The sequence below is a fragment of the Bos javanicus genome, chromosome X (assembly GCF_032452875.1).
Source record: "Bos javanicus breed banteng chromosome X, ARS-OSU_banteng_1.0, whole genome shotgun sequence".
Taxonomy (NCBI): domain Eukaryota; kingdom Metazoa; phylum Chordata; class Mammalia; order Artiodactyla; family Bovidae; genus Bos; species Bos javanicus.
This window is the reverse complement of record NC_083897.1, coordinates 87,422,537-87,445,879: the sequence shown is the minus strand read 5'-3', so window position 1 is coordinate 87,445,879 and position 23,343 is coordinate 87,422,537. Positions and strand designations below refer to the sequence as shown.

The window sequence follows — 23,343 nt, the reverse complement described above, 5'->3', positions numbered from 1 at the left end:
GCCTGCTTAGGGAAGGGGGTGAGGGCAGTCAGGGCTGAGTAGTGCCTAGTACCTGGTTGAGTAGTGCCTAGTACCTGGAACTCACTGAGCATTTGCTGAATTTGTTAATTTGATTATGCTATTCAGTGGTGTGAAAAAGAAAGTGTTAAAATAAAACCTGTTAGGGAAAAGGAAGCTCTATCACAACAAGCTGCAGTATATTTTGCCAAAGCTATTAGATTTTTGAGGCAGCTCCTAGTTTATCAATTTTTAGTGCCCCAATATAGTTATTTTATGGCCATTACTAGCAAAAGCAGATTATAGGATTAGTGTTTAACAGGAAAGAAGGGCCCAGTGTGAGTCTCTTTGCTCTGGATCTCTAAAACCACGGTTCTTAATGCCATCCTCTTGGTTTATAGATAGAGAACAGTAACATGATAGGAAAGAACATCAGTTTCGAATTTTGTGGGAGTAGTTCCAGAAAGTCTTTCTGCAGTTTTCTTGAGCACTTGCAGAGGCACTTAGTTTTTTTCCTGAGAAGATCTCTTTAGGTACCAGCATGATCAAAAATGTATCTCAAGGTGCTCATACAGCATTAAAACCAGCAATCAGTAGTAGATTTCAGTGACTTTGTATAGGATGGGGCATGGTCCACAGACAACATCATATGATGTCTGGAGTGTCAAAATATAATTTTCAAAATTAAAAACATGACTCATATACAAATACAGAATGAACATGTCAAAGACTATTAGTGAGGGCCCAGAATTATGCAAGGCTGATTCAAAGAATGTTTGAGAGACTCAGTATATATAGATACTGAAAGTAAAAAGGCTAAAATAAGATAGCTAAATTAGATAGAAATGTGGTTAATGCACTATAGGACAGTTAATCCATAGTCTTTGGGATTATTTCTTCTACCGAACATAAATTTTTTTTTCATCTCTATCAGACAAAAATCTGTAAGTTAACATGTCTCTTCAAAAGGTCTAGCTCCTAATCATTAGTGAATAATAAGCCAAGCAAAGATGTAATTCCCTAGAGAACTAAATAATCCCTGGGTGGGCCTCTCCACCCAGGGACAATGCTCCAGGATGACAATGAAAGGACATTTGATCATTCTTTTGTATTACTTTTAAGTTTTAAAATAATCTCTATTAACAGAGGGTTAATAGTTTTATAAGTGAGTCTAAATCTTTGGAAATAAAATTAAGGTTCTAGGGGGCTCACCTTTAGAATAGTGTGGTAGCACTTCTGTATTTTACTTTACACATACATTCCAAAATAATAATTTATTTACCTTTCAAACCAATCACTGTATCTTAGAAGTCATCTGAGATCCAGGCATCTCCTAGGACAGGAATGCTTTCTTTCATAGTTTTGACAGGTAATCATGAAGCATTTGTGTACAGGAAGGAAACTAACGTTACTGAGTGCCTATTATGTACAAATTTATTTTCTCACAGTAATACATTACCTATATATTTAGCCACTTTTATCAAATAAATAGATCTCTTCAGCATAATTGCTTTGAATTATACCTTAATTGAAAAATTTACACACAGTATAATTTACCCTTTTTAATATACAGTTCGAGTTTTGACAAATACCTATGGTTGCAATTAACATCAGAAACCAAATACAAAACAGTTCCAAGCATAATTTCCTCTTAAATGTCAATTAATCAACAAGTATTTATTGACTACTGATGTGTCCAATAGTTACTGGTTAGTCTTTGGGGATAGCAGGAGAGTGTAAAAAAGCAGAAGTTAAAGATATTATGTCTGTCTCCAAAGAACTTCCACAGTCTAAATCACAGGGCACAGTTGCACACACAGGAACCAAGCATAAATAAGCAATCTACTAGGTGATAATCTACATGACATGTGGGTTCTGGTATTGAGACTGCCACCATATTACCCTGAATAAGCCATTTATTATTTTTTTTTAATCTGAGACCTTCTTTCCTCATTCATAACTAGAAGGGGTTGTCCTAGACAATCTCTTGGGTCTCTCCTAACTATAAGCACATGTGAATCAGGTAGTGAGGGTTCAGAGTGATGATGGAAGGCTGGGAAATTGAGAACAGCTTTATGGCACTGAGGCAGTCCATGGGTTGGCCCCTCAGAGTTAGTGAATGAGGTAAGTAATGAGGGATGCAGAGTAGAGCTGAGAGATACAACCTGTCACAGGGGTGTGAAGGGAGCAAGTGAATGGATATTGGTCCAGTGGAGCAAAAGAGAACTACAAGGTGTCATTCTGGAAGACAGTGTTGAGCTCAAGCTTTGAATTGTTTGAGAGCCAGGGAGAGACATAAGGACTGGGAAGTTTGGTTGCTTACTAAGTAAAGAGAGGAATGACATGATAATGACAGTTATCCACAATCTCTTACTGAAAACCTATCATGGACATGCTCTCTAGAAGCCAGGAATACAGCAGAACAAAATCTGCCCTTTCAGTTATTTATTGCTGCATGAAACAGTTCACCCCGAAACCTAGTGGCTTAAAATAACAACCATTTTATTTGCTCATAATTCTCTGCATCAGCAATTTGGGCGAGAATCAGCTGAGTGGTTCTGCTAGTCCTTCCTAGAGTCCCTCATGAGGTTAGTCATCTGGCAATATGATTAGGGCTGAATAAAGATGGCCTCACTCACATGTCTAATGGTTGGCTGTTGACTGGCCTGTCCACACCACCTCTCTTCCTCCAGCAGACTAGTTTGGGCTTCTTCACATGGTTGCTTCAGAGTTCCCAGGAAAAAGAGGAAAGATACAAGACTTCTTGAGATCTAGGCTCAGAAGTCACCCAGAGTTACTCATGCTGCATATATTGGCCAAAGCAAGTTACAAAAACAGCCCAGATTCATGGAGTAGAGAAATATATTCCACCTCCTGATGGGAGGAGCTGCAAAGTCACTCTGTAAAGTGGTATATATACAGAGATGTAAGATTGGGTGGGCACTAAGCACTCTATCACACTATCCCATTTGGGAATATAAGTGTTGAGCACATAGTTCTTGAGCCTTGAGAGACGGTAGGAACCACTGAGGTGAAAAAAAATATGAGCTTCTGAGTGGATCCTGAGAAACATGCAGCTAGAACAAACACAGAGGAATGTGCAGAACTTCAGGCAGAGTCAGTACAGACGGACTGGCAGGATGACTCATGGTATGTTTAGACTCTAGTGAATGCACACTTGGGTACAATGGGTAGAGGAGAGGATTTCAGACATAAGTATTAAGAATGATGGGAAAGGTTATACTTGGCTGTGGGGGACTTTACCTGCTAGGCTCTCAGGAGTACAGATATACCTACTATGCAGTGAGCAGTGAGGGGTGCATGGTGGCCTAGTGGCAGAAGTGGGTATACGGAAGAGGCCTTTACAACCTGCATCTTTATGAACAGCCATTTGGAAGGAAGTTGAGCTGGACCTGGAGTGGTACAGAGATCATGGCAAGAAATCAGCCTAGAGACAGTTTCCCTAAAGACAAGTGCTTACATGGATTCTGCTCAAGGAGTTAATGGGCATAATTGGAGTTTTTTACAAGTAAGCTTATTTAGAAGTATAAAAACATGTTTATTCTGGATTTAATTGGTTATCCTCAGTTAGTCAGTTCAGTCACTCAGTCGTGTCCGACTCTTTATGACCCCATGGCCTGCAGCACGCCAGGCCTCCCTGTCCGTCACCAACTCCCGGAGTTTACTCAAACTCATGTCCATCGAGTCAGTGATGCCACCGAACCATCTCATCCTCTGTCATCCCCTTCTCCTTCCGCCTTCAATCTTTCCCAGCATCAGGGTCTTTTCCAATGAGTCAGCTCTTCGCATCAGGTGGCTAAAGTATTGGAGTTTCAGCTTCAACATCAGTCCTTCCACTGAACACCCAGGACTGATTTCCTTTAGGATGGACTGGTTGGATCTCCTTGCAGTCCAAGGGACTCTCAAGAGTCTTCTCCAACACCACAGTTCAAAAGCATCAATTCTTCGGCGCTCAGCTTTCTTTATAGTCCAACTCTGACATCCATAACTAGACGGACCTTTGTTGGCAAAGTAATGTCTTTGCTTTTTAATATGCTATCTAGGTTGGTCATAACTTTTCTTCCAAGGAGTAAACATCTTTTAATTTCATGGCTGCACTCACTATCTGCTGTGATTTTGGAGCCCCCAAAATAAAGTCTGCCACTGTTTCCACTGTTTCCCCATCTATTTGCCATGAAGTGATGGGACTGAATGCCATGATTTTGTTTTCTGAATGTTGATTTTTAAGCCAACTTTTTCACTCTCCTCTTTCACTTTCATCAAGAGGCTCTTTAGTTCTTCTTCGCTTTCTGCCATAAGGGTGGCATCATCTGAATATCTGAGGTTATTGATATTTCTCCCAGCAACCCTGATTCCAGCTTGTGCTTCATCCAGCCCAGTGTTTCTCATGATGTACTCTGCATATAAGGTTATCCTGCTGCTGCTGCTAAGTTGCTTCAGTCATGTCTGACTCTGTGCGACCCCAAAGATGGCAGCCAACAAGGCTCCCCCATCCCTGGAATTCTCCAGGCAAGAACACTGGAGTGGGTTGCCATTTCCTTCTCCAATGCATGAAAGTGAAAAGTGAAAGTGAAGTCGTTCAGTCATGTCTGACTCTTAGCGACCCCATGGACTTCAGCCCACCAGGCTCCTCCATCCATGGGATTTTCCAGGCAAGAGTACTGGAGTGGGGTGCCATTGCCTTCCTAGAGAGAGCTAAACTTAGACTCATCACACACACACACACACACACACACACACACACACACACACCCACCCACCCACCCACCCACCCACCCCTCTCTCCTGTGTAAGATGCAAGTTTCATGTGTGACAAGTAGGATACAACTGTTTACAGTCAAAGTTTTGTCTATATTTCAAAAGAAAAAATCCTAGTGCTCCTTAATATTATAAGTAGGCAAGGAGTTGTGGAAAAGGCTGGAAACCATGATGGAGCCAGGTGAAAGCTGCCTGCAGTTTTGACTGTAATCTATACTGTGAAGCCATGCTCTGCCCAGGCAGACTGTATAGCTACACTTTTCACATTGGCAACATAGGAAAATATCAGTTTTCTTTTGACAGTCTGCAAAATGTGTATTTCTTTCCCCCAAATTACTGCTTTCCACAGGACTTACGTGGCCATCAGAATATGCTATGTGTGATTTTTAAACACAAAATGAGAAGTGATATTTGGTTTGTTAATTGAACAGCAGGCAGAAAACAGATAACCAACAAGGACCTACTGTATAGCACAAAGAACTATACTAAATATTTTGTAATAATTTATAAGGGAAAATAATCTGAAAAAGAATGTGTGTGTGTGTGTGAGTCACTCAGTCGTGTCTGACTCTTTGTGACCCCGTGGACTATAGCCCATCAGGCTCCTCTGTCCGTGGAATTCTCCAGGCAAGAATACTGCAGTGGATTGTCATTCCCTTCTCCAGGGGATCTTCCCAAGACAGGGATTCAACCCGGGTCTCCCACATTGCAGGCAGATTCTTTACTGTCTGAGCCACCAGGGACTGAACCCACATCTCTTATGTCTCCTGCATTGGCAGGCGGGTTCTTTACCATTAGTGCCACTTATATACATACATATATATGTATCTGAATAACTCTGCTGTACACCTAAAACTAATACAACATTGTAAATCAACTATACTTCAATAGAAAATAAAAACATCAGCAGGCAACAATTCTGTTTCAGGTATTTCTGAGAGATAAAATGTAGAGAATTTGAAGGCTTCCTAGCACCATGGGAGTGGAAGTCTAGTTGTAACCTTCAGGTCATGTGTATATGAAATAAGTCACAGAGTAAGGAAGTATGGCATTAGGTGCCAAAGTGAATACAGAAGACAAGACTTAAAATGAGAGAATATAGTGTAGAGGATTACATCCAAATGAGTGGCCTTTGGGGAAGTGGGGAATCTCCTGCTAAGCTAGAATTTCCAAGAATTTGGAATTGGCCCAGGCAGGACTGACTGGCAGGGTGAAGAGGACAGGATGATCTAGTTGTGAGGAAAGGCTCCAGGTAAACTGGAGTGCTGGTGGTATTGGTAGAGGGGAGGCAGTGAGAAAACAACTCAGAAATGACTTCCCAGACTGTTCCACCTAGTTGCTATGAAATTCCAGGTGAAGAACTGTCCTCAGTTGATGGATTGTATCATGTGAAAACATTACAAACAACTCAACTAACAGACAGGAAAAGAAAGGATATTTAGGTTCCTTTTTGCATATACAGGGCTTCATCTACTATCTGGTAGGTGAATGGGTGGCCCTTTGTGAGTACATCACAGGATAGGAAAAAGTTCTTCAAGGGGAAAACACATCTCCTCTGCCCTTGGTGCTTGCTCAGACTGAGCCAGACCACAGTATATAGCAGTTATGCAAGAAAGGGACTCCACTGCATTTCCTAATGACATAGTGTTCTAGGTAGAGATCTGAGTGGGCATGCTGAGTTTTTGCCAATTCTCTCAATGTGCTCTTCAAAACTGGGGAGACTTCCTTTAAAAATATGTGTTTTATTTTAGGATCTAAGAAATCATAAATGGTTCATATCATGGAGGTTCCCAGAAATCATGCCTCATTAGTGTCCTTAACAGTTTTTTTAAAAAGTATAAAAATAACATTTAGTGATTATCCAAATTATTTCATGGGGAAGATACTCAGGTTTATATACATACTTGAGGAGTGTCTAGACATGGGCTTGGTATACAGCAAGCACTCAAAGAGTGTTAGTTGATTCTGAACTACCTGATTCTGAGCTTTTTGCAGCTTCTTTATAAAATATAGCAATACACTAAATTTTTGGTGAACTGATTCTTTAACATTGGGAGGACAAGGAAAACCATTAACAGTAGGCATCTGGGTTGTCCAAAAGTGGGTCCAAACTTCAGATATTATATAGGACTCCCATACATCTATATGATCCTAAACTTTTTCACCACTAAGGACAACTTTTAAGATTTCACTCATTGACAACATGCTTTGAAGACCTGCCTACCAAACACGCCACCCCTATGGATTATTTAATTTCTCCATTTTAGCTGACTAAAGGTAAATGTTTCTGACAAGTAAAGGTTCTATTAAACATGAGATGATAAGAATAATGTATTTGTTTGCCAGACATTGATCAGCATTTTATTCTTAATTTGCCATTAATTCCACACAATAATCCCGTGCATGCTAAATCACTTCAGTTGTGTCCGACTCTGTGACCCCATGGACTGTAGCCTGTCAGGCTCCTCTGTCCATGGGATTCTCTCAGCAAGAATACTGGAGTGGGTTGCCATGTCCTCCTCCAGGGGATCTTCCCCATCCAGGGATTGAGCCAGTGTCTCTTGTGCCTCCTGCATTGGCAAGTGTGTTCTTTACTACTAGTGCCACCTGGGAAGCCCATATGAACTTCATTTTACAAACAAGGAAACTGGGGAGTTCCCCATCAGCCCAGTTGTTAAGACTCCACCTTCCAATGCAGAGGGTGTGCGTTCAATCCCTGGTCAAGGAACTAAGATTCCACAAGCCATGTGGAGAGGCGAGGAAAAAAAACAACTCAATTAAAACTATACAAATAAAGAAACTGTGGCACAAAGAGGTTAAACTCACTCGAGGTTGCATAGCTAGAAAAAGGCAAAAGCAAGATTTAAACAACTTGGCTCTTCGCTATTCTATCCATTCTAGCATTCAAACTTTAGCTAACTAGTTTTACCATGAATGGCAGTGTAATTCTAGCAATCTCACGCTCAGGTATTTACCCTAGAAAAAATGCAAATTTATGGGCACACAAACACTTGCATGTGAACTTTTATAGCAGCTCTACTTATAATCACCCAAAACTGGAAACAACCAAAATGTGGTACATTCATATAATAGAAGATTACTCAATAATAAAAAAGAACAAGCCATTTGAAACACACAACTTGGATGAATCTCAAAAGCATTATGCTGAGTGAAAAAAAATTAGATTCAAAAGATTACATATAGTCTGACTCCATTTATGTTACATCAGAGTGACAAAACTAGAGTATGATAGAGCACAGATCAGTAGCTGCCAGGAGTTGGGGTGGGAACAGAATGTGACTGAAAGAGGTAGCACAAAGGAATTTCCTGAAGTGATGGAATTGTTTTGTACTTTGATTTTGACAGTGGTTACACTGATCTATATACATGTGTCAAAATCCACACAACTATACACATCCCCCCAAAAGTCATATATACCGTAAGATAAAGAAAAAGGCAACAGGTCATCATCTTTTTGGTCAGTACTAATTTCTGTATTTCTCATTTACTCACAATAACCTTCTACAGTTCAATGTATCACCAACACTAGTTTTCAGGTTTAAAAATTAGAAGAGTTAAATTATAATGTGAAGCAAAGAACCATGATTAGGCCACACATCCAATCGGAATGATGACAGTTACCTCTAATAAACATTCCTTAAAAGTTAAATGAATTTGGATGCTTATTTCATTAAAAATAAAAGTATTTCACAGGACTTCCCTGAAGGAAGTCCAAGTTAAGACTCTGTGCTTCCACTGCAGGGGGCATGGGTTCGATCCCTGGTTGGGGAACTAAGAGCCCAAATGCTATGTGGTGCGGCCAAAAAATATTAAAAGTATTTCAGTAAACTTATTGGAGAAGGCAATGGCAACCCACTCCAGTACTCTTGCCTGGAGAATCCCATGGATGGAGGAGCCTGGTAGGCTGCAGTCCATGGGGTCGCTAAGAGTTGGACATGACTAAGCAACTTCACTTTCACTTTTCACTTTCATGCATTGGAGAAGGAAATGGCAACCCACTCTAGTATTCTTGCCTGGAGAATCCCAGGGACAGAGGAGCCTGTTGGGTACCATCTATGGGGTCACACAGAGTCAGACACGACTGATGTGACTTAGCAGCAGCAGCAGCAAAAAACTTATTAGATGATATATTTAATATAGCAATTTGCAGACGAAAACAAAAGTATGTAACCAAAATTAACTCTGGGAAGGAGAACGTGATGGAATGAGTGTCATAAGGATGTCATGGACAACCATGGCTCTTTCTACAACTTTTCAGTTTTTACTAGAATGCATTCATGCATCACTAGTATAATTAAAAACAAAAATTTAAAAAGAATTTTAAAAATCCTTCTCAATTAAAATGGAGATGATTCCCAAGTTACAATATATTTCCATCCATGGGGCTTCCATTGCCTTCAGGCACCCCTTGGTTACTCTATTTACCAGGTTAGGCTTGTATTCTACTTAACACTTAGTGCCTCACTCATAACACAGTGGGCACTCAAATATTAGCTGAACTGAACTGCACCTGGAAATGTGGAGAATAAAAATGACAAACACATGGTCACCAACAAACCCTATAATCTAGAAAGGCTAAACCATGCTCTAATTTTGAATGAAGCAAATTATTATTGACTGCTAACAACATACTCAATAATTACAAAGGCACACACAGAATTTTGAAAGAGAGCAAGACAAACATTTAACATACCACCAGTGGTACAGAGGTTTTTAAAGTCTAAAATAGGCAGAAGCCAAACCAGAATCAATTATTCCTGGCTCCCTAACCATACAACTATAAAATTCAAGGGTATGAGAAAAATAAAAACAGGGGGAAAAAACTAACCTGCACTAAGTTTCTGTGGGCTGCATACTAGACATTTATGTAAATTAAAACTTTCTTTGAGGACTTAAGTGTCAGTTCGGTCATGTAAAGTATTGGGAGGCCATCATTTCCACCTTTACAACAAGAAAGAAGCTAGATCCACTGAAAATCAATGACTCCTCTTGATATGTCCAATGGCCCTATCAGAGAAATGAAGTCACAGGGCAAACCACCATCCCACTATCTGAAGAGATTGGTGCCTGCAGGTAGACACAGGATCTGAATGTGTAAGCTGGGAGGAAGATTAAACTAGAGATTCTGACAAATTACTGGAGACCAGAGTATGGAAACATCATGAGAGTATGAAGTTCCTGGGCTCCACATTGTGGGGGTGGGGTTTCCCATCCTCAAGTTTTACCAAAAGGAATCCCACAAGGTTCCTACAGGGATTAGGAAAAATGTCAAAGCTTCCACCAAGGTGCTGGTTGGCTGAGGAAAACAGCACTCACTGTGAAATCCACTCAGACCCCTTTCCTTTATCTATCACACAGAACAAAAGGCTTAATTTGCAGGGGTTTGAGGGGTGGACTTAAAATCTCTGGCTTGAGGATACTGGTGGATACTCATTGCAGCTGGGAGAAGGAACAGAGGTAAAAGAAAAAGAAGCTCCACCCCTGGAAGCGGGGCAGGAAATTTTATGAAGGACACACTCAAGACACACTAAAGGCAGTTCCAGCACCTGCCTGAGAGTTATTCAAATCATCAGAGAACTCCTCCCCCACCAACCACCACCTGGCAAACCAGCTACTGGGTTAGCAATGGTGGAATACAACTGGGAGGGCTATAAGAGCCCTCTTTCCTCTTGGGAAACAGCACAAGGAAAAACCCAAAGCTAAGCAGGAGTCAAAAAGAAGGTATCAATCACTAGAAGAATCAGAAATCTCTGGTGCCCATAGCAAAAACAAAGATGGAACATAGGCCAACTCCTGACTAATTTAAATCCCCACACTAAAGGCCTAGCAGAAGAAAACTTGTGTTCTCCTACCCATGTTCAGCTTTCAGCTTATTTATGAGGTATAATAAAAGGCAGGAAGATATTCCAAATGCCAAAACAACCATCAGGTCCAGACTCAGTATGACACAGAAATTGGGGCTATCAGAAATGAAATCTATAAGAATTATGTTTACTATGCTAAAAACTCTTAAAGGAAAAGGTAGACAATATGCAAGAGCAGATGGATAATTTCACCAAAGAGGTGTTAACTGTGATAAAGAATCAAATGGAAATGCTCAATATGAAAACAGTAAAAACACACCATGCTCAACAGCAGAACTGACACAGACAAAGAAAGAATAAGTGAACATACAGATCAAGTTTACTGATCAGGTCAATAAAAATGAAAAGAGACAAAAGAGAAAAAAATAGAACACAGCATTCAAGAACTGTGGGGCAATATCAAACAGAATAACATACTTGTAATTGGAACCCCAGAAGGAAGAAAAAAAAGAGAACTGGGCACAATAATTATTTGAAGAAATAATGGCTGAGAACTTTCAAAATTAGTGACAGACAGCAAACCACAGATACAAGAAGCTCAGAGAATACCAAGCAGCATAAATATGAAAAAAAGAAAGCCACACCTAAGCAAATACAAAGTGATTAAAGGGAACCAGAGGCAAAAAGACAAATTAACTATGGAAGAACAAGAAAGAATTACAGCAGACTTATCAGAAACCACACAAGCAAGGCAAAATGGAGAGAGGAAAAAAGTGTCAACATTCCATGAAAATTCCACATCCCATGAAAATGTCCTTCAAAAGTGAGGGAAAAAAAGACTTTCTCAAACAGAAACAAAATATTTACTGACAGTATATCTAGCATAAAAGTTGATGTTAAAGGAACATTCTTCAGGCAGAAAGATTATGAATAAGGTAGGAACTTGGATTAGCATAAAGAAATGAAAAGCACTGGGAAAGGAATAAATGAATGTAGAATATAATATTTTCTTTTCAAAATGTTTCAAAAATGAGGGACTTCCCTGGTGGTCCAGTGGCTCAGACTCCACACTGCCAATGCAGGGGGCCTGGGTTTGATCCCTGGTCAGGGAACTAGATCCCACATGCTGCAACTAAAGAATTCACACACTGCAACAAAGATCAAAGACTGTGCATGCCACAACCAAGACCTGGTACAACCAAATAAAATTTTTAAAAATGTTAATTAGAAAAATGTTTGAAAAGCCAATTTCCCAGATACCAGTCAAGGGTCAATCTTTCAAGCAGGCCTTCTAAAGATAGCACCCTTAGGCCTATATTAAATCTTTTCAGTGTGTGTGCATGCTAAGTCTCTTCAGTCATGTCCAACTCTTTGTGACCCCAAGGATTGTAGCCCGCCAGGCTCCTCTGTCCATGTGATTTTCCAGACAAGAACACTGGAGTGGGTTGCCATGTCCTCCTCCTGGGGATCTTCCCGACCTAGGGACTGAACTCACATCTCTTCCATCTCTGCAATGGCAGGTGGGTTCTTTGCCACTAGTACCACCTGGGAAGCCCTTTTCAGCACAAGAGAGTTAAAAAAAAAAAAAAAACCCTGCAGCTAACATCATACTTAACAGTGAGAGATGGAATACTTTCGAAGATTGGATCAAATTAAGGATGTCCTCTCTCACCACTACAACTCTGATAAAGAAGAAAAAATAACAGTATTCATATTACCTGATTTCAAGAATCCTATGAATCTATTGTAGTCAAGACAGTGTGGTAATGGCAAAGTGATAGACACACAGATCAATTCATCAGAATAGAGACCTCAGAAATAGACCCACACAAGCATTGTCATATGTCACAAACATTGACAGAAGTACAAAAGCAATTCAATGGAGAAACACAGTCTTTTCAACAAATGGTTCTGGAACTACTGGACATCCATACACAGGAAGATGAACTTTGACATACACTCATTTTCATGGCTGGTGGGAATGCAAAATGACAGAGAACCATTTTGGAAGACAGTTTGGCAGTTTCTTATAAAAACTCTGCAATCCCACTCCTAGGTATTTACCCAAGTGAACTGAAAACTTATATCCACACAAAATGTTTATTCAGATTTATTCATAATTGCCTGGAAGCAACCAAGTTGTGTCCTCAAACAGGTGAATGAACAAACTGTGGTACATCCATACAATGGAATGCAATTCAATGATAAAAAGGAAAGAAGTATTATTAGATGAATCAAGTAAAATCAGACCAAAAAAGGCTACATATTGCATCTATTCCATTCATATGACATTCTGGAAAAGGTAGGGCTATAGTTAAACATTCAGAAGTATGCTATTCTGAGGCATTTCTAGGAAACAAAACTGGCTGGATATATTTTTTACCAAGGATAGTTCTGACCAGGTCAATGGAAGTTCATATCACCATAAACATACACCATTTCTTTTTAGATAAATGTCCTTCATTTTTAAAATAGGGTAATATATTCACATGGCTTAAAATTCCAAAAGTATACATAAAAGTCGGAGAAGGCAATGGCACCCCACTCCAGTACTCTTGCCTGGAGAATCCCATGGGCGGAGGAGCCTGGTAGGCTGCAGTCCATGGGATCGCTGAGTCGGACACGACTGACTGACTTCACTTTCACTTTTCACTTTTATGCATTGGAGAAGGAAATGGCAACCCACTCCAGTGTTCTTGCCTGCAGAATCCCAGGGACGGGGAAGCCTGGCGGGCTGCCCTCTATGAGGTCGCACAGAGTCGGACACGACTGAAGCGACTTAGCAGCAGCAGCAGCAGCAGCAGCATACATAAAAGTTTATGCAATGAAGTCTCCTTCCCTCCCTCTATCCCAGCCATGTGTGCCCCAAAGCTCAGTGTCTTGAATATCCTTTCAGAAATATTTTATGCTTATATAAGCAAAAATGCATGTATTACTGCCCCACTATCACACACAAATGGTAGTATACAATATACAGTGCTCTATTTCTTGCTTTTTCATTTTGTACATCTTGAAGATCACGTGATATCAATGTAATATTCTACTGCGGAAATCAAGCCTTGATTGATCCTTAGGCTATAACCACTCTTTTGCTATTATAAGCAATACTCCAAGTAATATGCAAGTATTTGTTGAATTCATTTCTGCAAGTGTTTGCTGGGTCAAATGATATGTGCATTTATAATTTTGATGGCTATTTCCAAGTCACTGACTTTTAAAATATCAGGGATGTTTAGTTTTTCTCCTAAGAGGAAAAAAAAGAAACTGAGATTCTATCACCAGGCAATTTTCTGGAGCTCTAAGATGTACAAAATAAAGCCTTCTACTCAGTTTTCCCCACGTGCTTACTAGGATCCAGTTGAATTTTCATGTAATATATTTCAGGCCACAAGCTGGTTGCAAAACCTATTTCAGGTATGTAAAAGGTATTACTTCTAAAATCGTCACAAGCAAAGGCCGGCTGACGCCCCAAATTACTAATCACTGGCCACTAACTCTGTAGCACAACAGTGGATTCTTCACTGCAACCACACAGAGATTTTAAAATTCTGACCAAATAAAACATACCTAACAGAAGGCAATGGTACCACACTTCAGTACTCTTGCCTGGAAAACCCCATGGACCGAGGAGCCTGGTAGGCTGCAGTCCGTGGGGTCGCTAAGTCAGACAAGACTGAGCGACTTCACTTTCACACATTGGAGAAGGAAATGGCAACCCACTCCAGTGTTCTTGCCTGGAGAATCCCAGGGACGGTGGAGCCTGATGGGCTGCCGTCTATGGGGTTGCACAGAGTCGGACATGACTGAAGCAACTTAGCAGCAGCAGCAGCAGCAGCAGCAACAGAATTCTTTGTCCTTATTATAATGCCCAAATAAGGATTTCTTCTCTTAGGTAAAACTGTAACTCACATAAAGGTTATGAAGAAAGGCTGCAAATGTTTCTCTCATCTTTCAGGTAGTGATGGATTCCCAATTAACTGTCTTTTTGCTTGACCTCAAAACCTATTGCAGTCTAGCACATTACAGTTTTTGTGCTAAAGCTTGAACCAGAGGTTGAGGAAACCCAGGGGCTCCTTTGATAATAGCCATATAAGATCAGTGAGCAACAAGCCACTCATGAGACTATATCTTGAGCCACAATGTCACCCTCTGGCTTCCTTCCAGAAAAACCATCACTCAGCTTCAAACTTGATAAAAGAGAGATGGCACAATCATATTATTTAGTTTCAAGAATATACTACATTGGGACTTCCCTCGTGGTTCAGTGGTTAAGACTCTGTGCTTTTAACGCCAGGGGCACAGGTTTGATCCCTGTTTGGGGAACTAAGATCTCACAATGCTGTGTGGTGTGGCAAAAAAAAAAAAAAAGAATACACTACATTTATAAGTAAGTGTTTAAAATGATTTATCAAAGGAAAACAGATTATATTCATTAATAATTAATATGCATTACTGCAGTAATGGTCCCCAATTTTCTCACATCTCCTTGTGTCCATGCCTTGGAGGGTCCTCTCCCACAATGACTCTGGGCTTGGCCAAGGAACTTCTGTGATTTGGCTGATGGGGCAGTATCAAATGTGACAGACAAGATACTTGAGAAGTGCTTTTGCCTTGGTGCTTGCTCTCATCTGCTACTCTTTGTGCCTTTGAGACTATGATGTTAACAAGTCCAAACTAGCCAGCTGGATGAGGGACCACTTGGAGTGAGGATGAGCCATCCCAGCTTAGGGCCTCCTAGACCAACCAGCCTGGCAACTACCAGATGTATAAGCAAGGCCATCCTAGATCATGCATTTGCCAGCTAACCACCCTCCCTCTCCTCCTCCAAAAAAAAGTTAACTGACATAGGCTACTCCAAAGTAAATATGTCTGTGGTCCAATACATATGGAAAGGGGAAGAGAACACTGATCTTCCCCTATGAAGTTTACTCTGCACATAATAGTTCCAAACAGAAAAACCTGCAGTACCTGGATGAGAATAAATATATAAGTATCAAAAAAATTCCTGAGTCCTCCTGGATTCTCACAAATGCACTGTCTGCCATCACAGATGGCACACACTAAAACACACACACACACAACACAAAAAATTTCCATTTAGTCAATGAAGCATCTTTATCATGATATATTTAAACCAAAGTCTTATAGTCAACAGTTCCATTTCTAACATGAACTCAGGTTTCTAGGAATTACTTTTTCTTTCAATTCTACTTGCTTCCCCATTTGACAGGGCTTGGTGAAAGCTCAAAGAGCTCCCTCAATGCAGCCTAAAAAGCATCAGGTAATAGAGCCCAATTAAACCTCCTAGAAGCATTCCACAGGACCAGCTTCTTCCAGCATCACAGCAACTCTTTTTAGCCATGTTAATGGCGGGCAGTAAAAACTGTTTAAGATCTACACATTTGGGCCAGAAACATTGCCTCTATTGGATCACTAAGTGAGACACTAAAAGGGAAATGACTCTCTTAAGCCACTTTTGTTTAGGCCTCAGGAGATGCCTTTCTGGATTCACACACACACACACACAGAAACACCTTCTAGCAGCCTCCTACAGCCCTTGGAGTAAAACACAAGCTCCTTAACGAGGTCCCCTAAGACCCTGTCAATCTTACCCTGCCTGTCTCATCTCTTTCTCCAGGTCCTAGTCAAACCTCTTTGAATCCTTACCACCTCTCTCCCACCTCAGTGCCCTTACAACACCTGCTGTTCCCTCTGCCTGGCAATCCCTTCTCTCTTTTTCCCTGCTTTTTCCTGCTAAGTCTTCAGGATTCAAGGCACCATGCTGGTCTCCATCTCCCTCTCTGAAGGATTCTACCTCTTACTTGCTGTTTGACTTTAGGCAAGTTACCATTGCTTCACCTCTTTGAGCTTCATATCTCAGAAAGAAACCCTGTGATAAGCACTTAGCACAATGCTTAGCACACAAAAAATGCTTAACAAATCATCACTGCTGTTATAGCTATTATAGTAATCTTCATTGCAATTTAGTACGATTAGTAATTAGATATTTATTTGTAGAAAAATAGAAACACCTCCTTGGATTTCACCTTAATACCTAATCCTGTTCATGCTATTTCCCCCATAATGCAATTCTGGAAGGGAAGATGAATGTTTATAGAGCAATTATTACCTCAAAAGTGTGTTTTGGCAGATGAAGAAACCGAGGCACAGTGAAATTAAGTGGTCAAAATCAAGTGATGGATTAAAATCCAAGTTGGCATGACCCTACAGCCTGTGCTGTATATGACACCAAAGGTTTCTCTAACTCATGAACCTTGTCAACTAAGAGCAGCAAGCATCAGAAAAAATGAATCTTCACATTTACATACTTCTCAAACGACTCCCAGGTATTTAACTCTTCAAATCCTTAACCAGCCTGATGTTCCAATCAGCCATGTAAATTCCTTCAGCAGAATACTCTTCCCCTTGATTGAGATGGTAGATTTCCTTACCTTTCCACCGGATGTTGAGCTTTCAAGGGGATGAATATCTTTCACGTCTTATACCCCTAGCAAACAAATTTGCTAAATAAATTAAAATGTTGGAGAATATATAATAAGTACAAAGTTGGGGAGTGGTGGAATGACTTTTCATAAAAATATTAAAGTTTGGCATAAAAACAAACTTGACAAAAATGACAACAAAAAGGGAGTTTATCTTAACCACTTTTACAATTGATAATGATTTCTATATCTAGTATTAGAGATTCCATGTTATTTACAAATGTGTATTTTACAACTTTAGGTAGACCACTCACCAATATTCTGCTATACCCAGCAGCTGCATTCGAGCCACCCTCATGAGCGGATGCCTTTGACAAATATCTCAATGGTTACTTTCAAATGGGTCATAAAAGAAAACAGAGCAAATGATAAAGCAAATGGGAGCAAACTGTTAGTAAATGGTAAGTTTGAGCAAAAGGAATACAGGAGTTCTTTGTACTATTTTTGCAACTTTTCTGTAATTATATCAAAATGAAATGTTCTGAAAATTTGAAATTAAAAAAAAAAAAAGATTTTCCCAGGAGATTGAACACACAAGGTACTGGCCATGCTGGTTTCGTATTATCTTGTCACTTGTTCCAAAAAACACACTCCAGTCATGGTTCCTTGCCTGTCAGCCAATATCAAAGGACAAAAATCCCATGGGCAACAGGGCTCAGCCACCACTTCTGGGTTGGGACAGAGATTAAATTATTTATTGCCTGAAGAGTACTAATGAACACATAGGTATCCTATTGGACAAAGCTCCAGCACTATTCCCCACACCAGGCACCCTACTTTCTTCAGTCAGCTACCCTTTGAGTCCTTACTTTCCCTTCCCCAAGCTCAGTTATGGGGCCAGGCAAATTCTCCTCACACTTTCTTGCTCACTGTTCCACCCACACAAGAGAAGCACAGAGACAGATCAGATGGTAAGAGCTTTGCTGCTATTGTCTATGGAGAGACTTACAGGGAGTAAGAAAAAATAACCCTAGGGGAATCACAAAGATTCCAGAAAACAGAAAACTCAAAGCGGTAGTTACTTGGTCTGTAACAACCACTTGCTAGCACCCTTTTATTCATTCATCACTTCTACCTACTCGTCCTAGACCTTCCCCACTCCCCAAACCAGAATGCTTCAGCTTTCCTAGCCACTGTAAGTAGGACAACAGGTAGAAACTTGTAAATCATTCAAGTGTCCCCATATTAGCCATTTCAGAAGAGTGCCACATGGGTGTCACCCAACACTCAACCCTCACCTATAAGGTGAGACAAATAAAGATCATAGTAAGTTATCCTCGGATGAGATTTTCTTAATGTAAACCAGCATATGATCTCTACCTTCCTCAGCTCCTGTTTTGTGTAAGCTCTATGAGGAGGTAGATGCATTATGTCCTACACAATGTTCAACCTCTGTATCCCTGATCAAGGATTATTAAAGCCCTCTGTAATGCCCTATCTGTAATGCCCTATCTTCAAAAACACCCAATGCTTTCTGCCTCTTGCCTCCCCCCAAATACTTGCTTAGTTCCAGCCATACCTCAAAGTAGTATGCAGAAAGAAGAAATGGCTTTGTGTAGCTTAGGGGAGAAATGGGTTGATAGAGTTGGTGGAAGACAAAGGAGAAAAAAAGACAAGCATTACCAAAGAAATTCATATTCAACCTACAGCCTTCAACATCCTTTGTTCTTAAATATTTTAACTTTCGCTAACCCATACAACTCAACTATGAGAGCCATGAACCATCATCTGTCCTGCTCCTGGGAACCTTCTCTACAGGCCAGAAGGTGGGTCACAGGTGCCCCTCAGGCTGCTTCCAAGTCACTCCTGGCGGCCAACTAATCACAAACACTTCAGGAAGGACTGGGAGGCCCTTCTTCACTTTCCCCTACCTGTGACCATGATTCACCAACTCACAGAAACACGACTCAGAAAAGTAGGAGAACGAAAGTGTAGGTTCTAGAACCAGACAAGGACCCCTGAATATTTCAGAAATGACTGGACAAAGAATGCAAGAAACTCTGTCAAGGCACCAAGACTAGGTTACAAGCACTTCTCTAGCAAACAAAACTGTAGAGAAGAGCATAGTTGAAGAAAAGGTGTCAGTGATGGTAAATAACCCTGAGAAGATCTCATGTAATTCTTTCACCCTTGGAGTTTTTACCCTCTTATAGTTCAAGTATTTAAATTCAGAGCTCACTTTAGATGAAAAAGAAAATGACACGTTATAAAGGTAAATAGAATGCTTGCCTGCTAAGTCAAGTCGGACTCTTTGCGACCCTATGGACCATAGCCCGCCAGGCTCCTCTTGTCCATGGGATTCTCCAGGCAAGAATACCGGAGTGGGTTGCCCTGCCCTCCTCCAGGGGATCTTCCCGACCCAGGGATCAAACCCAAGTCTCCTGAGTTAGCAGGTGGGATCCTTACTCCTAGGCTAAACAGAAGAGGGGGGGGAAAAAACCTACATATATTTCACTTATCCACATGATGCTATGAAAGCATGAGAACTACACTATTCAAAGGGTACAGAGGCCTAGGATCCACATTCCCATTGTTTACAGATATTATGAAAGTATTAAATAAAAATACAATGCTTTGTTCAGGCCGACTCCTTTCTCCCCCGGCCCCAGTATCACCCCCCAGGCTGACAAGAAATAGCTGCAGGGAAGGTATTTAAGAGAACTACTCTGGGAAAGTGGATTCTGGGTTGCTTAAACTAAGCCAAGATGTTGTGCAACCAGTCTTTACCTAAATTATTTTCCATTACTTTGCCAGTTTAGAGAGAAGCAGACAGTTATCTTTATCAGAGAATGAGGTCGCCTTTCCCTCCAGGCCACTGGAATCACCATCAACACGGTTTTGATTTCTTACACAATCAGGCGCGCGCGCGGGGGCGGGGGGGGGGGGGCGAGGAGGCCCGCTGGGGGGCGGACACGGGGATCTCATCCTCAGCTTTACAGATAAACGGATCTCACATCAAAAACAACCCCATGAATATCTGAGAGCATGGATTTCCTTGCATCTCAGAAAGTCAGAGAAGCGGCCAAACAAGTTTCTCGCCAAATGCTTAGGAGCTGCATATGTCCCAGGGCTACACAATGATACCAACTTTTAAACATGCCTTCACATACCACCATTATGGTCCCACACTCGAGGTCCCTCGCCCGCTTTCCCCCCTCACAAATAATAAACGCAGGTTGGTTACCGCGTGCAATTTAAAGCCGGACTTTACCGAAGCAGTAGCTCGAGAAAAGCGAGAGGAAAAGATTGGAGGCAGACTTTTTTTTTTTTTTAATCGATATCCCCATGGCGTGGGGAATAAAACCAACTCAATCGCTGAGAAAAGTTAAGTTTGCCGTGCCCAGCTGTGGGAAAAATTTTCCCGTAAGATTCGGAAAGCCCTCCCGTTTTTCCCACCCCCGCCCCCCCGGACCGCCCGGCACTCGCCGGTCGCGGCGGCCCGGGACCGGCAGCTCTGGAACAATAACGCGAGGGGGAGGGAAAGTTCGTCAGCCCGCGGGACGCCGGGGCTCACCAACGGCGGGACCACGCCGCCGCCCGCACCGCCCGGCCCCCAGTCTCTGGGACTCGGTTCTTCCCGCCCCTCAACAGCGAAACAGTCGGGGTGCGCCCCCGCTCCCTGGAGCATCCGGCCCCAGGGGGCCCGCAGAGCGGGTCCTCACGCCGCGAGTCGGACCCCGGGAGCCCCGAGAGCAGGCAGTAAACCGGGAGGGAGGGGGCGCCAGGAGGGGGCACCGGAGGAAACGGCCGCAACAGTTATGGCGCTCAATTTCTGCCCGAGTGTAGCCGCAGCCGAACACGGCCGGCCGCCCCCACCACCCACGCCCCCGGGCCGGCCACCCAGCGCTGCCCGGAGCCGGCCGAGGAGCCACCGGGCACTTTACCTCAGCCCACACACGCTCTCGGCTCCAAGGCTCTGGGGACGCCGGAGGCCACCGCCGTGTGGAGCCGGACCGACCCGGAGCGCGGCGAGGTTGGTCTGGGACGTTGCGCTCCGTGGCGCCTGTTTCCACCCCCAGAGGCCGCCACTCCCGCTACCCACCCGACGCGACGCCCCCCAAACCCGCTCGCCCCGCGTCCAGTCAGAGGCGCCTACCTTAGCGCGGCGCGACCGCTGCTCCTTCCCGGCTCCACACTAGGGCCCGGCAACGTGCCGGGCGAGTCCGGTAGAGGTGGTAACCGCCCCCTGAACCGCTCGCTTTCTTCTCTCCCCTCCCTCGCACCTGCCCCCTAATCTCCTCCCTTACCCCCCGCCCTCCGCCCCGCCGCCGGATCCGCCGGGGCCGGCCCCCGCGCCTCAGCTCCCGCCCTCGGCCCTCGCCCGCCCGCCCGGCCCGTCAGGCCTCAGCGCTGGGCAGGCGGTTGGGCGGCGGCGGCAGCGAAGGAGGCGGCGGCGGCAGCGGCTGAAGCGGCGCGGAACACTATTGTATTCCTGACACTGTGCGCTCCCACGCTCCGCCTCTTCCCCTTCCTTCCTTCTCCACCGTCTCCCCAACCTCCGCGTTCCACTCCAACCGCCCCCCCACCCGCAGCCAACCGCCGGCCGCGCTCGCCCTACCCGTCTCTGGCTCCCTGCTGTCCGACCGCTCTGACCGCCGCGCGCTCTTCTGGCGGGCCGGGCGCAGTTTGCCACCGCCGCGCGCCTTGAGGCCCCGCCCACTTGCTGCTCCCGCACGCGCCGCGCGGGGCTCCAGGTGGGTTCCTCTCAGCTCCTGCTGGGTGCGCTGCAGCCTGGAGGCGCCTCACCACCTCTGAGGGCTGGAGACGCCGACGACGGGGAGGTGCCTGGGTTGTGTTGAAATACTACCTAAGCTTTTCAGGGCCCCTTTCAACTCTGAAGTTCTATAAGTGGACCCTCCTGTATGCAACTTGTTGTCGGTCACTATTGATTTAAGCCGTTTGCGCTTAAATTACACCTATAATAATATTCAAGCCGAAGTGGCTATTCACAGAATAAATTTATTCAGTTGCAGGCACAAGTGGTTTATGAGGTATGGCTTTTTGATGAGTCAACTTGGTTAGGGTACAGCCCCCAGTTATTCAGTCAAACACTAACCAAGGTGTTGCTTTGAAGGTATTTTCGAGTAATTAAAGCTCCTGATCAGTTGACATAAAGTGAGGGAGATTATCCTGGATAATCTGGATGGGTCTGGTCGTTCCTTTCTGATTGCGTGCCCTATAGATTTTGGATTTGCCTTGCCTGCCCCACATTTGTAAGCCAATGTCTTCTAATCAATGAATGAATAAAAATGTGACTGTGTGTGCGTCTTGGTGTGTCTGTCTCTGGTGGAAAACTGACTCATACAGATGTTTAAGCAGCAAACTCTTTACCATGAACTCATAATTGTCGTTTTCATTCACATTTCTAGGCTAAACAAAAATGTGGGCTCTTTTTGTATTTTGTCTGTTTTCAGTATTAAAGATGTAGTTCTATTTCATAACGTGCAAATATGTGAATTCTAAAATATTCGTGGTCCTTCAGACTTACCTCATTTATTTATTATCCTCCTTTTATTTACCTCAGTATTGCTGGACTGTGCTGTCCTTAGTCCCTCAGTCGTGTCCGACTTTTGCGACCCCGTGGACTGTAGCCCACCAAGCTCCTCTGTCCGTGGGGATTCTCCAGGCAAGAATACTGGAGTGGTTTGCCATGCCCTCCTCCCGGGATCTTCCCAACTCACGGATGGAACCCAGGTCTCCTGCATTGTTGGCAGATTCTTTACCAGCTGAGCTACCAGGGAAGCCCTACCTCAATATTATACTTACTTTGAAATAATTATAGATTCACAGGATCTGTAAAAAAAAAAAAAAAGTATTACAAAACAGTCTCAAGTACTCTTCACCCAATTTTCCCCAATGGTAATATCTTACATAACCAAGATATTGACATTAGTACAAGCCACAGTCCTTACTCAGATTTCACCAGTTTTAAATGCACTCATTTCTGTGTCTGTATGTATAGAACTGTGCAATTTTATCACATGTGAATGGGATCATACCTTTTGAAACTGGCTTTTCTTCATTCAGCATCATTTCTTTGTGATTCATCTACTGGCTTTTCTTCATTCAGCATCATTTCTTTGTGATTCATCCAAGTAGTTGCACATATCAATAGATCATTCCTTTTTATTGCTGAGTGGTAATATTGCTATGAATGTACTACAGTTTAACTATTCACCTGGATGGGTATTAGGGTTGTTTTCGATTTTTGTGTATAAGAATAAAATTTCGATGAATAT

The 23,343-nt window shown here is 42.7% G+C and overlaps 1 protein-coding gene across 3 annotated transcripts in view; it reads right to left on the bottom strand.

Moving 5' to 3' along the window:
- The window catches only part of JADE3 (jade family PHD finger 3), a 138,330-nt gene extending 116,570 nt beyond the window's left edge, over positions 1 to 21,760 (bottom strand). Inside the window, exon 1 of one of the 3 annotated variants that reach the window (XM_061409878.1) lies at positions 21,663 to 21,760. The gene's annotated coding sequence lies outside the window, so the exon portion shown is untranslated. Of the gene's footprint in view, positions 1 to 20,988; positions 21,079 to 21,200; positions 21,291 to 21,662 lie in introns of those variants that run through there. The other 2 variants (XM_061409877.1, XM_061409879.1) reach the window with 2 other exon arrangements.
- Between the last annotated feature and the right edge of the window lie 1,583 nt (positions 21,761 to 23,343).